The sequence below is a fragment of the Orcinus orca genome, chromosome 1 (genome assembly GCF_937001465.1).
Source record: "Orcinus orca chromosome 1, mOrcOrc1.1, whole genome shotgun sequence".
Lineage (NCBI taxonomy): Eukaryota > Metazoa > Chordata > Mammalia > Artiodactyla > Delphinidae > Orcinus > Orcinus orca.
In genome coordinates, this window is record NC_064559.1 from 115,594,863 (window position 1) to 115,605,463 (window position 10,601).

Genomic DNA, 10,601 nt, shown 5'->3' on the forward strand with positions numbered 1-10,601 from the left:
TAGCAAGTCTTTTGGATGCCAGCATTGCCTAGGTTTCTTTTATTCAACTGTACACTGTTGAGGGCCCAGGAAAGTCTCAAGGAAGAAAAAATATGTTATGTAATAAGTCTGTGCCTTCATACTATCAATTATACGAGAAAATGGTGAGAAAGCAAATGTACATCATTTCATCCAAAAATATGTATTGAGCATCAATTGTGTAAACTGCTCTGTTCAAAACACTGTGAGCAGGCTTCCCTGGTGGCGCAGTGGTTGAGAGTCCGCCTGCCGATGCAGGGGACACGGGTTCGTGCCCCGGTCCGGGAAGATCCCACATGCTGCGGAGCGGCTGGGCCCGTGAGCCATGGCCGCTGAGCCTGCGCGTCCGGAGCCTGTGCTCTGCAACGGGAGAGGCCACAACGGTGAGAGGCCCGCATACTGCCAAAAAAAAAAAACCACTGTGAGCGATGTGAAGGTAAATACGAAGGTGACCCTGCTCCCAGAGAACTTAGAGTCTAGTGGGTGATATATATATATTCCTGAGCTTGTAGGTTAGGATTCTCATTATTTAGATCCAGAACAGTCAAGTGTTAAATAAGAACATTTTGTTTTCCATATGTATCATCTATGTAAGTCCAATATTTTGTGTACCATGACAGACTATAATTTCTATGCATCAACCTTTACATACCCATTGTTCTTATCTTGTACTTAGCAGTGTTGATCCTAAATCTTTTTCCTAATAGCGGCTAGTTACTCAAATGTGTTTGTGTTTTTGGAATGTCAACAAATGCTACATCACCAAAACAGAGGCCCTCTTGTTTCCATCTGGAATTTTACTTTGTCTTAAAAAAAAAAAAAAAAAAGTGCAGATTAGGCTGCCTTACACATGTAGTAATTAGCTATTAGAGAAAAGAACAAAACGTATTTTTCTGAGTCTCCAGTTGATATAAGAAATATATGTTTTTAAGCTTTCTGGCCATGCAGCTTTAGTTGTGGACTCCATGAGCCATAATTTGTAAGTATTTCATTTTAAGGAACCAAATCTTACAGTCTTTTGTAAACATTTACAGGGTGAATTAAGAGATGCAGGTGGTTTCCAATGGATTACAGCTATCCTCTTTGAACCATGCCTCCCTCCAAGAGAATTTTCACATTTCTGTTGGACTTCGACAGAAACAAATTTATATATAATTACTGCTGTACATCTCCTATGGGTTAGGGACCACATAATCCTCAGTTCATTTTCCTGTACTCTCTTTTGTATTATAACCTTTATCAATATTGAGCCTTTCTCTCCCTTAGGTCCATTTATCATTTCTTTATAAGTTCCATTAATCCTTCTTTGTTCACTCTAAATGATACCTGGCAATTTGAGTCATGGTAGAGGAGAAAAGGCCAAATGAAGAACTAAACCCTCTGGTGACACTACTGGCTTTTACAATTTAAGGTCAGTGAAGTCATTGTTTTGGAAATGAAGCTGCAGAGAAGGAACAAAACAGAGAACCCAGAAATCTGATTTCTAAACACACAATTGATAAGGAAATGTGTGTATGTGGCACAGTCCTCACCCATGTCTGGTTCAATTTGGCATAATAAATGCTTTTAGATGAAGATGAGGAACAGAAATTGATTCTCAGGCACTATCTCATGAACCTTTACAATGTCAGTGAGAAGTAGATGCCAGGTATTACTAGTTTACTTTATACACATTATGCCAGCCAGGAAAACAAACAGTTGTTTCCACATGACCTGAATCTACAAGCAATGATGGGAATTAGTCAGAGGGCCTAACAGGAATCTGGAAGCTGAGCTAAATGATGATAAATATACCAATGTCTTTAGTTTTCTTTCATTTCTATAGAAAATCTGGGGAAGTCTGCAGAGGCAAGTGTTTCTGTTGTCTTTGATTTGTGGTGATGATGATGGAAATAATTAGGAGAGAGAGGGAAGTGGCATTTATGATGTGGATGTAAAGTTTGGAGGCAGAGTAAATTTTTGCCTTATAATTTCTGGAGGCAGTTTATAAAGCTGTTTGAACTTTATATATCCTAGTCTTGAGAAAATAATGAGCTTGTGATTTTAATATGCTTCTCCCTCCAGGCACTTTCTGTGCCAGTAGGAATGCTCTACACTATCAGTCAGGCCAAGCTCTCAACACGTGTAGTAGCCAAGAAGGAACCTGGCACACAGCCCTCCAGGGCCATGCCATGCATGCGTATAGTTAGAATTAGCTCCACAGGGGACACTGCGCAGGCAAGCCACATTCTCAGAATATCTGGAGTATAAATTAATGGGGCCTTACAGCTGGACTGTGCTTTACAATATTTACAACACATACATATATATGTATATTTAAAAGCATTTTGTAAAATCTGTGATCTGTAAAATAGGCAGAGAAGGTCACATCACATACTTGTTACAAATACAGAAACTGGATACATAGTTACACAATTTGTCTAAGACCATGGGGTTAGTAAATTTCAGAAAGTGACTAGAATCCAAGTTTCCTGACTCCTGAGCCAAGGTTGTTTTTCACAGCCACATTCCCCACTCCTCACCACCCCTGCTCTCCTAAGTTCTGGCTTCCCTAAGAAGTGAGGTAACTGAGGGGGTTGTCATAGGGATATCTAGAAGAACAGCAGAAGAAAGGCTTTTCCACTGTGCTTGTCTTACTCTGCATTTATGCTGGCAAGCCTAGTCCTGCCTCAGCCTGCCCTCACCACCCAATCCCCTTGCCTTAAAGTGAGACCCCAGAGAAATGGAAACCTAAGTTCTGCAAACTGGCTTAACTATCACTCCATGAGTCTATTCATTTATTATTCAAAAATAGTTATTGAATACCCCTTATATGCCATATCTCCCTCTCACTTCAGTGGAAAAGTTGTCCCAATCTCTGGAGCTCTGGTCCATCTTGTTCAACCCCCTCCTGAACTTGCCTTCATCAAATACTGACTGTCTTTGATGTATACTCGATATCTCCCACCCCAGAATCTTTGATTAGTATATAAATGTTTCCTGGACCATAAATTCATCTTCAGTTCTATTTTCCCCCTTCCATTCAAAGCCAAACTTTTAAAAAAGAGTTGTCTCTACTCCTTTACCTCTCATTTATTTGCTCTTCTACTATCATGTCCCCCCACTGTAATCTAGCTTCTGTCTCCACCTCTCACTGAATACTTCCTCACTACTAGTTTCCTTGTCATCCTTCAGTTCTCATCTTACCCAGTCTCTGTAGGGTTTGACCCTGTTGGTCTCTCCCTCTTTCTTGGTTTTTGCAACACTAACCTTCTTTCCATCTTGTCTTTGTCTCTTTCACTGATTTGTCTTCCCCTTGTTGCTTCTTAAACACCGCTGTTCCGCAAGGTTCTTATTTCAGCCTTGACCTTTTCTTAGAGTCTACACTCTCCCCAGGTAATATCAACCAATACCTTATTTTTAACTACTTCCCCACATCTTATCTCCAGCTCAGATCTATATCCTGAATACTCTTCTTACTGTACTCCAGATGCCTGTTTTCTCTGCCCATCATTTCCTCTCTGCTCACATTCCATTCTTAGAGAACTCCCCAACCCACAGCCTAGAAGGGAGAGCCCTAGAACTCACATAAGCCCATTCTCCATCCACAAGTGGTAACCTAACCCGAACTGAGCCAATCAGATTCTCTCTCCCTGGAATTTGTGACCGAGACTTGGAGACTTAGAGGTAGAAACAAGTAGGCAGAGATATAAGTCATATGGAGTTGAGCCAAGGTCAGCCTCTTGACAACCTTAAATCCATGCAATCCATGTTCTGGTGAAGCAGTAACTAAACCTGCTAGAGAAGCTTAGAGAATGAAACAGAAATTAAGCAGAACAATCATACTGCCTCAGTGAAAAATGGAAAGTAACTACAGACAAATTTCCAGTATGTGGGAGGTCCAACTCTACCCCCTGCTGTTGGGTTCTATGAGATTCTTCTATAACCTTCCCATATGCCAGGATTTTGTTAGCCAGCTTTACGGGATTTCCTGACCACATGCACAATTTATCTTTTGTATACCAATGTCCTTGCTAGAAATATCTAATTAGGTGATCTCTAGACTATCCAAGGTACTTCAAACTCAACACGTCCAACCCAGAATGACTCATCTCCTGCACTCGGCACCACATCCAACCCTAACCATATCCTTATCTTGGGGAAAGGAACCACTTCTTAATGCTACCGTTTAGAAATCTGGAAATCTAATCTCAGACTTCTCCTTCTCATTCACTCCTCATGGCCAATAAATTCTTGATGCAACTTCCTCCCCCACCTCCGCCTCTGAATTGTTTCTGTGTCTTGTCATTTCTTGCCTATTTTGCTGCAGTAGCCTCGTAGATTTTCATACTACAGCAAAAATGATCTGTGTAAACAGCAAATATGCTAGTGACTCTCCTGGCTAAAATACTTCAATGACTCCGTTATTCTTTAAGAATAAAGCCTAAACTTTTTAGTATGACATCCAAGGCCTTTCATAATCTAGCTCCTGTTGCTTTTCTAACCTCCTCCCTTGTCACTCTCCAACAGATAGGCTCTGCTCCAGTCACCCTGAATTGTTATGAATTCCTTGTATGTAATATGCTCTCTTTTCTATGTACCCTCACATTTACTGCTTCCTCTGCTTACATCTTCTTCTGCCCCACTCCACCCAACCACACTCTTCTCCTCAGCTGGGTGATGGCTAATTATCTTTCAAGACTTTCTCTAGATGACATCTCCTCCAGGAAGACCTAAGTTAAATATCCCTCTGATGTATACTCAGATATAACTGTGTAGTCTTTTGTCTCCTTTGCAAAACTGTGAGCAACTTGAAAGCTGCCCTAGCCATCGTTGTAATTACAGTCCCCGGTTTATAGTGGAAGCTCAATAAACATTTGTTGAATAAATGGGACACCGAGAAGACGTAACTTCTGCACTCAAAGACCTTACAGAAGTAGTGGAAAATGAGAAAATCTATGATTATGGCATGGTGTTAAGTTCTATACCACGTAGACTTGGAGTACTATGAGAAGTGGGAAAGAGCAATTAGCTCTGTCCAAGGACCTTCAGGAAATAAGACAGGAGTTTAGGTTTGATGAGAAAGTAGAAAGGACTGAGTAAGGCAAATGGAGAGAGGAAAGGGTGTTCAGCCTCTTGCAGCCAATGCCAGCCTACTTATCTTTCACAAGTTGTAAAAGCTGCTATGCATTTATGTACCACCGTTTAGAGGATCTCAACACTAGATTCATACATAAATTTACTCCAGGGAAACTAGATAGCTGTCTTAGCAGTGGAAAACCTTCAAAAAAATTTTCAAACTATTGCAGTACTTAAAAATATTTTGGATTCAATAAAAACCCAAATATGTCTCACTCTTGGAAATTTTCCCTCTTAATTTTGAAACACATGAGTAGTGTGGAAGAAATTAATCTGTACTTTCAAGTCAACCACACTTACCTCATCCAGTTGCTGTTTTAGAAGATCTGTGTATTATTCCAGGAACCTCCAGTGACCTTATTGTAATCTTTTAGACTTAGAAACAGGAAATCAGATTTTATCTAGTGTAATTTTAACCTCAGTATTTAAACATTTCCAGTACTTTCTAGATTTCATCAAAGGACTCCTTCAATCCCCAGTCCTTTGAAGTATTCCACTTGGACAAAAGCTCTTGTGTTTAAATTGTACAGAATTTTCCTGTTGATATCTCTATAAATCCTCAGTCAAAATGACTCCCAGTTCAAAACTATACACACATTCTCTTATTCTTGTGGAATCTACCAGAAATTAGCCTTTAGGAGGCACCAAACTTTAGATCATTATAACCACCAAGAACCATTAACTAACTTAGAGTAAGATTTTGGTTACTGATAATTCTAAGAAAACTCCTTAACAAAATTAAAACTATGGATTTTGCTACCTGCAATAACAGAAAAAGAATATAGATTTATTAGAAGGTAAAATACTGAGTCTAAAAGTTGCAAATGGCTCTCAGTCCATATTATTCATTGCAACTGCTTCAGGTCTATTAAAGAGGAATTTAGGGAGCCAAAGAGGAAGATATAATTAATGTCACTTGGTGATTTATTCAATTACAAACTATAAGGCTGCTACCGTAGAAAGCCCCCACTAGCTTAGAAGAAACAAAGCTCTCTGCTTTAAGAATGGGTCACAATAGCCATTCTCAGATAAGTCTCATTTCATTTTTTCCCACCAGTTATCTGCCAGTTGAGGAGACTTTAATCTGGAATCCTAATGTGTGGTTTTCATTTGAAAAGATTTTAACATCTAATGCTGCTTAAAACTTTGCATTTTGAAATATATATTCTTGTCCATCTCTGCCATATTTTCCCATCTCCCATTTGAGTTGTTACTAGTTGATTGAATAGGCAACTGCAATGGTTAAAGGTGCCACTAAAAGGCCAAATTCCCCTTAACTGGCATCAGTATATCTTGATCTGTGGGCCTTTTTGAGAAATGACGCAGACCTTGTCTAATAACCTAGGAGAAATGACCATTTTTCTGTGCTGGGATACAATACTGCCTTGCATAAAGGGGAATATTACATGGCTAGAAGTCTAAATCCAATTGTGATGACCTTTCTAATGAAATGAGCATACATAGATGTCCTACCATGCTCTTTTGAATCACGGTCAGTCTAGAATTTAAAGAAGTATATTTCCTGTTTCTTTCTCTAACATCATATATTCCTTTGAAGATTGCCCATTCTCCAAAAAGAAGCTCACAATTACTTGGATTTTTAAATCACACAACTTGTAATTGTGAGTCACTGGCTGATTCATCTTATAAAGTTGCTAAACCCCTCATCTTATAACACAGACCTTTAATTCCTCCACTGGTAATTCAGAAGTGAGCTTGCAGCTGTTATATGTCACCATTATTGTTAGTTGTTAAAAACATGTCAAGAGTTTTGTGTTGAGGTGTTTTTTTAAAATAAATAAATAAAAGCTTAGACTGAAATAAGATATCGCCAGAAAGCGATGCTTTTAAGCAGGAGTTGAAATTTCAAGTTAATGTTTTAAAAATTACATCTTTATTTGGCTCAATTTCACTTGGGTTTTGGTCCAACAATCATCTCTTCAGAGTACTCTGAATAAATCAAGCACTAAAAAAAAATCATCAAAATTATGAGTTTTATTGAGTTCTGAAAACACTTCAAGAAGGAAACAAAGCTAGTAATCACACACTTGTAAAGCAAGAGAAGAACCCTTACAATATGCAGTTGGACAAAAAGCCAAACATTGTATATAGCTTTACCTGAATTCCTTTGTCAAAAGACCTCAGAAGAAAAGAGGCTTCAAGCTTCCATTGGTTACTCTCAATCTCATTCCCTCATGAGGGCCCAGTTCTATTATTATTGGGTAATTCCAACTTTGTATCTGAATAGGAAATGGAAGAACCCTTTCCTCTAAACCCACACCTTTGTTTCAAGATGTCTTTTGGAAGAGCTGGCCTCAAAAACCTCACCATTTTGCTACATACTGGTCCCCATAGACCAGCAGCATCCGCATCACCTAAGAGCTTGTTAGAAATGCAGAATCTCAGACTGTACCCCAAACCTACTAAATTAGAATCTGAATTTTAATAAAATCCTAAAGTAACTCATATACACATGAAAGTTCCAGAAGCACTATTCTCAGAGTGCTACTACATAACCTCACTCAGAGACGTTCTGTGAACCATCAGAACAGATAAACAGAATCTTCAGTTCAAATCAGACTTAAGCTAAAATAAGCCATCTTGCTCCTATATAAATTTGTTTTTTTTTAAGTCCAAAAACAACATGGCAAAGAACGAATATTATCATTATTGAACCCTAAGCATTGGAAAGCTACTACAGTTTTCTATTTAGAATCAGATTCTACTTCTCAACGTAGTCGAAACCTTTCATTTCATTACAAAATGACCTCTACCAAACCTCTCCCCCACGCCTACCCCTCAACAGCTGTAAACCCTTGGTAAAGCCCAGGTTTGGACTAGTCTTCATGGATGTTGATAAACTGGTAAAGTAGTAGCTCTCATTTATCAAATGCCAATAACCAATGACGATGGTTTTATCAAGCATGGTTCTAAGTCTTTACCTATATTAACTTATTGAATCCTCAGAACCACCCTAAAAGATATGTTCTATCATTACCATCCCCGTTTTAGAGATGAGGACACTGATGCATGAAGAGGTTGAATAACTTGTCTCAGGTCACAAAATTAGGCCATGTCAGAGCTGGGATCTGAGGCCTGTTTCAGAGCCCAGACACCCAGTCACAAGGCTGTAATTACCACCGAACGCCAGGGGTATGGTATCTCTGCCTCTCACAACAGCTCTACGGGGTACATAGTGTGTAGTGGAGAACACGGGGGTCTCATAGACTAGGAAATGATGAAGCCCCTGCGTTACCCCCGATGAGTTCATGCTACCCCCCAGCCACTTTCAATATTGCAAATCCCAGCTCTTCCTATGACATCTCAACTTGGTACTGGTAGAGCCCAGGAGTTCAGTTCCCTCTGCCAATGTAACAAAGGTAAGAACACCTCACTTCACACCTCCTCCCCTCCAGCCATATCCAACATGTATACTTTATATGTATCCAGTGTGGTGTATTTTACAAGGATGGGTTTGAAGCCCTGTCAACTGTGATCATGTATACAGGTCAAACCCTGATCCTGAACACAAACCGCTACCAAAGTACTCACTCTAGAGGGCCTCCTTGCTGCCGCACTAGAAAGCCATGATTTAGTCATTAGTATTCTGGTCGGATAGGAAACCTCCCTTGCAGAGCTGTGGTGGAGGGGAATGAAGCTTTGCACACTATAGTGATTTTATTAAAATGTAGAAAAATTGTTGAGAAACAGAAATGTGATGGGGTAGGAGGTTGCCATGACAACTCAACCATCCCTCAGTTTTCAAAGAGTGGGGAAGACCAAGGAATAGTAAATAAAGAAAAGGAAATAGAGGAAGTCTGGATGACACGTGATCGCAAATGGAATGAGACAGCTCAGAGGAACAAGTTTTAAACTGAGTGATGAGCTGGGAGGCAGAGGCGGGCCTCACAAGGGGATGCCCTTCCTCAAAGAGCAAGGAGCCTGGCGGAGGCAAATCTTTATCATCAGCTTCACAGCATGGCTCGGCTACAGAGGCCACCAAACAATGCGGCTCTCGACAAATGATTTATGGATAAACAACTGTCTCTCACAAGGAAGCAGGAGTTCTCCTGGCATCCTCCTAGGAACTATCCTCCATGATCTCTGGGCATATTTTAATATATTGGTTCTGGGATCACTATTCTTCATGCCCACCCCTCACTTCAGGATTGTCGATTGACTCCAGGCAGATCAAGAAAGATCAGGACCCTCCAGAACTCTACCCACTCATAATACATTAGATGAATTCACATATAACAAATTCAAAATATATTTCTAAGGGAAACTAGGGGGAAAGGATAACCTTTCTTCAGCACTTTACAGGATACCAAGTACTTACACATGATCTCATTTGATGCCTGGGAGCAGTCTCAGCAACCTGGGACTGCTCAGCCCTGCAGCAGCCCATAAAACCTGGTGTGCAACTCAGACTGAAATAAAGTAATTAAGCTCCCCTACATGCAAGAATTTTCCAACCCTCCTGGAGAATGGAACTAATGCTGATGCTTTACAGCATTGCCAGTCTTCATCACACATTATGACAGCTTGAACAATGCACTATTCCCATTAATTAATACTTCAGTTTTTTGAGATTCGTGTGTGTGTGTGTGTGTGTGTAGAGAGAGAGACATGTACATGTAGATAACACACAAGCAGGTCTACATCATTTCTGCTAACGGAGGGGAGTAACGCTGGAGATAAAAGATCGTCCAAAAATCATTTTAGGACTTTGTAATGCATGACATATATTGTAGTGGAGGCTACTAGTAGATGTTTGATATAATTTTTTTTTTTTTTTTTTTTTTTTTGCGGTACGCGGGCCTCTCACTGTTGTGGCCTCTCCCGTTGCGGAGCACAGGCTCCGGACGCGCAGGCTCAGCAGCCATGGCTCACGGGCCCAGCCGCTCTGCGGCATGTGGGATCTTCCCGGACCGGGCACGAACCCATGTCCCCTGCATCGGCAGGCAGACTCTCAACCACTGCACCACCAGGGAAGCCCTGTTTGAGATCATTTTTAAGTGTGACTGCATTTTCCCCCATGCACTCTGCAAGAAATAGCAAGCAGGGAGCGGTTAGGGAGGAAGCAGGCAGGGATTGAAAATTGGCCCCAGATAATCCACTGATCACCTTGAAGAGCAGTGAGCCGTGACACATACATCTGGAGTACAGCATCCACTCCTGGGCCTCCCCACAGGTCAGATCCCAGGCACAAGCCGCATACGCCTTGGGCAGGGCTCAAGAAAGCTGACATCGTGTCTGAAGGGAGGAGCATTGCCAGAGAAAAGCTGCCTCACCGAGCAGAGTAGGGGCCTCCTTAGACTGGAAAAACATGATTAATGAGAGGGAAAGTTCTGGGTGAGATAAAGGCACACTTGATCATCATGTCCCAGAATGCTCTTCCTGAAGAGCTGAACACTTGGGGAAGTAAGTTTAGTAAGTCCACAGACGTTCAAAATGGTACATAT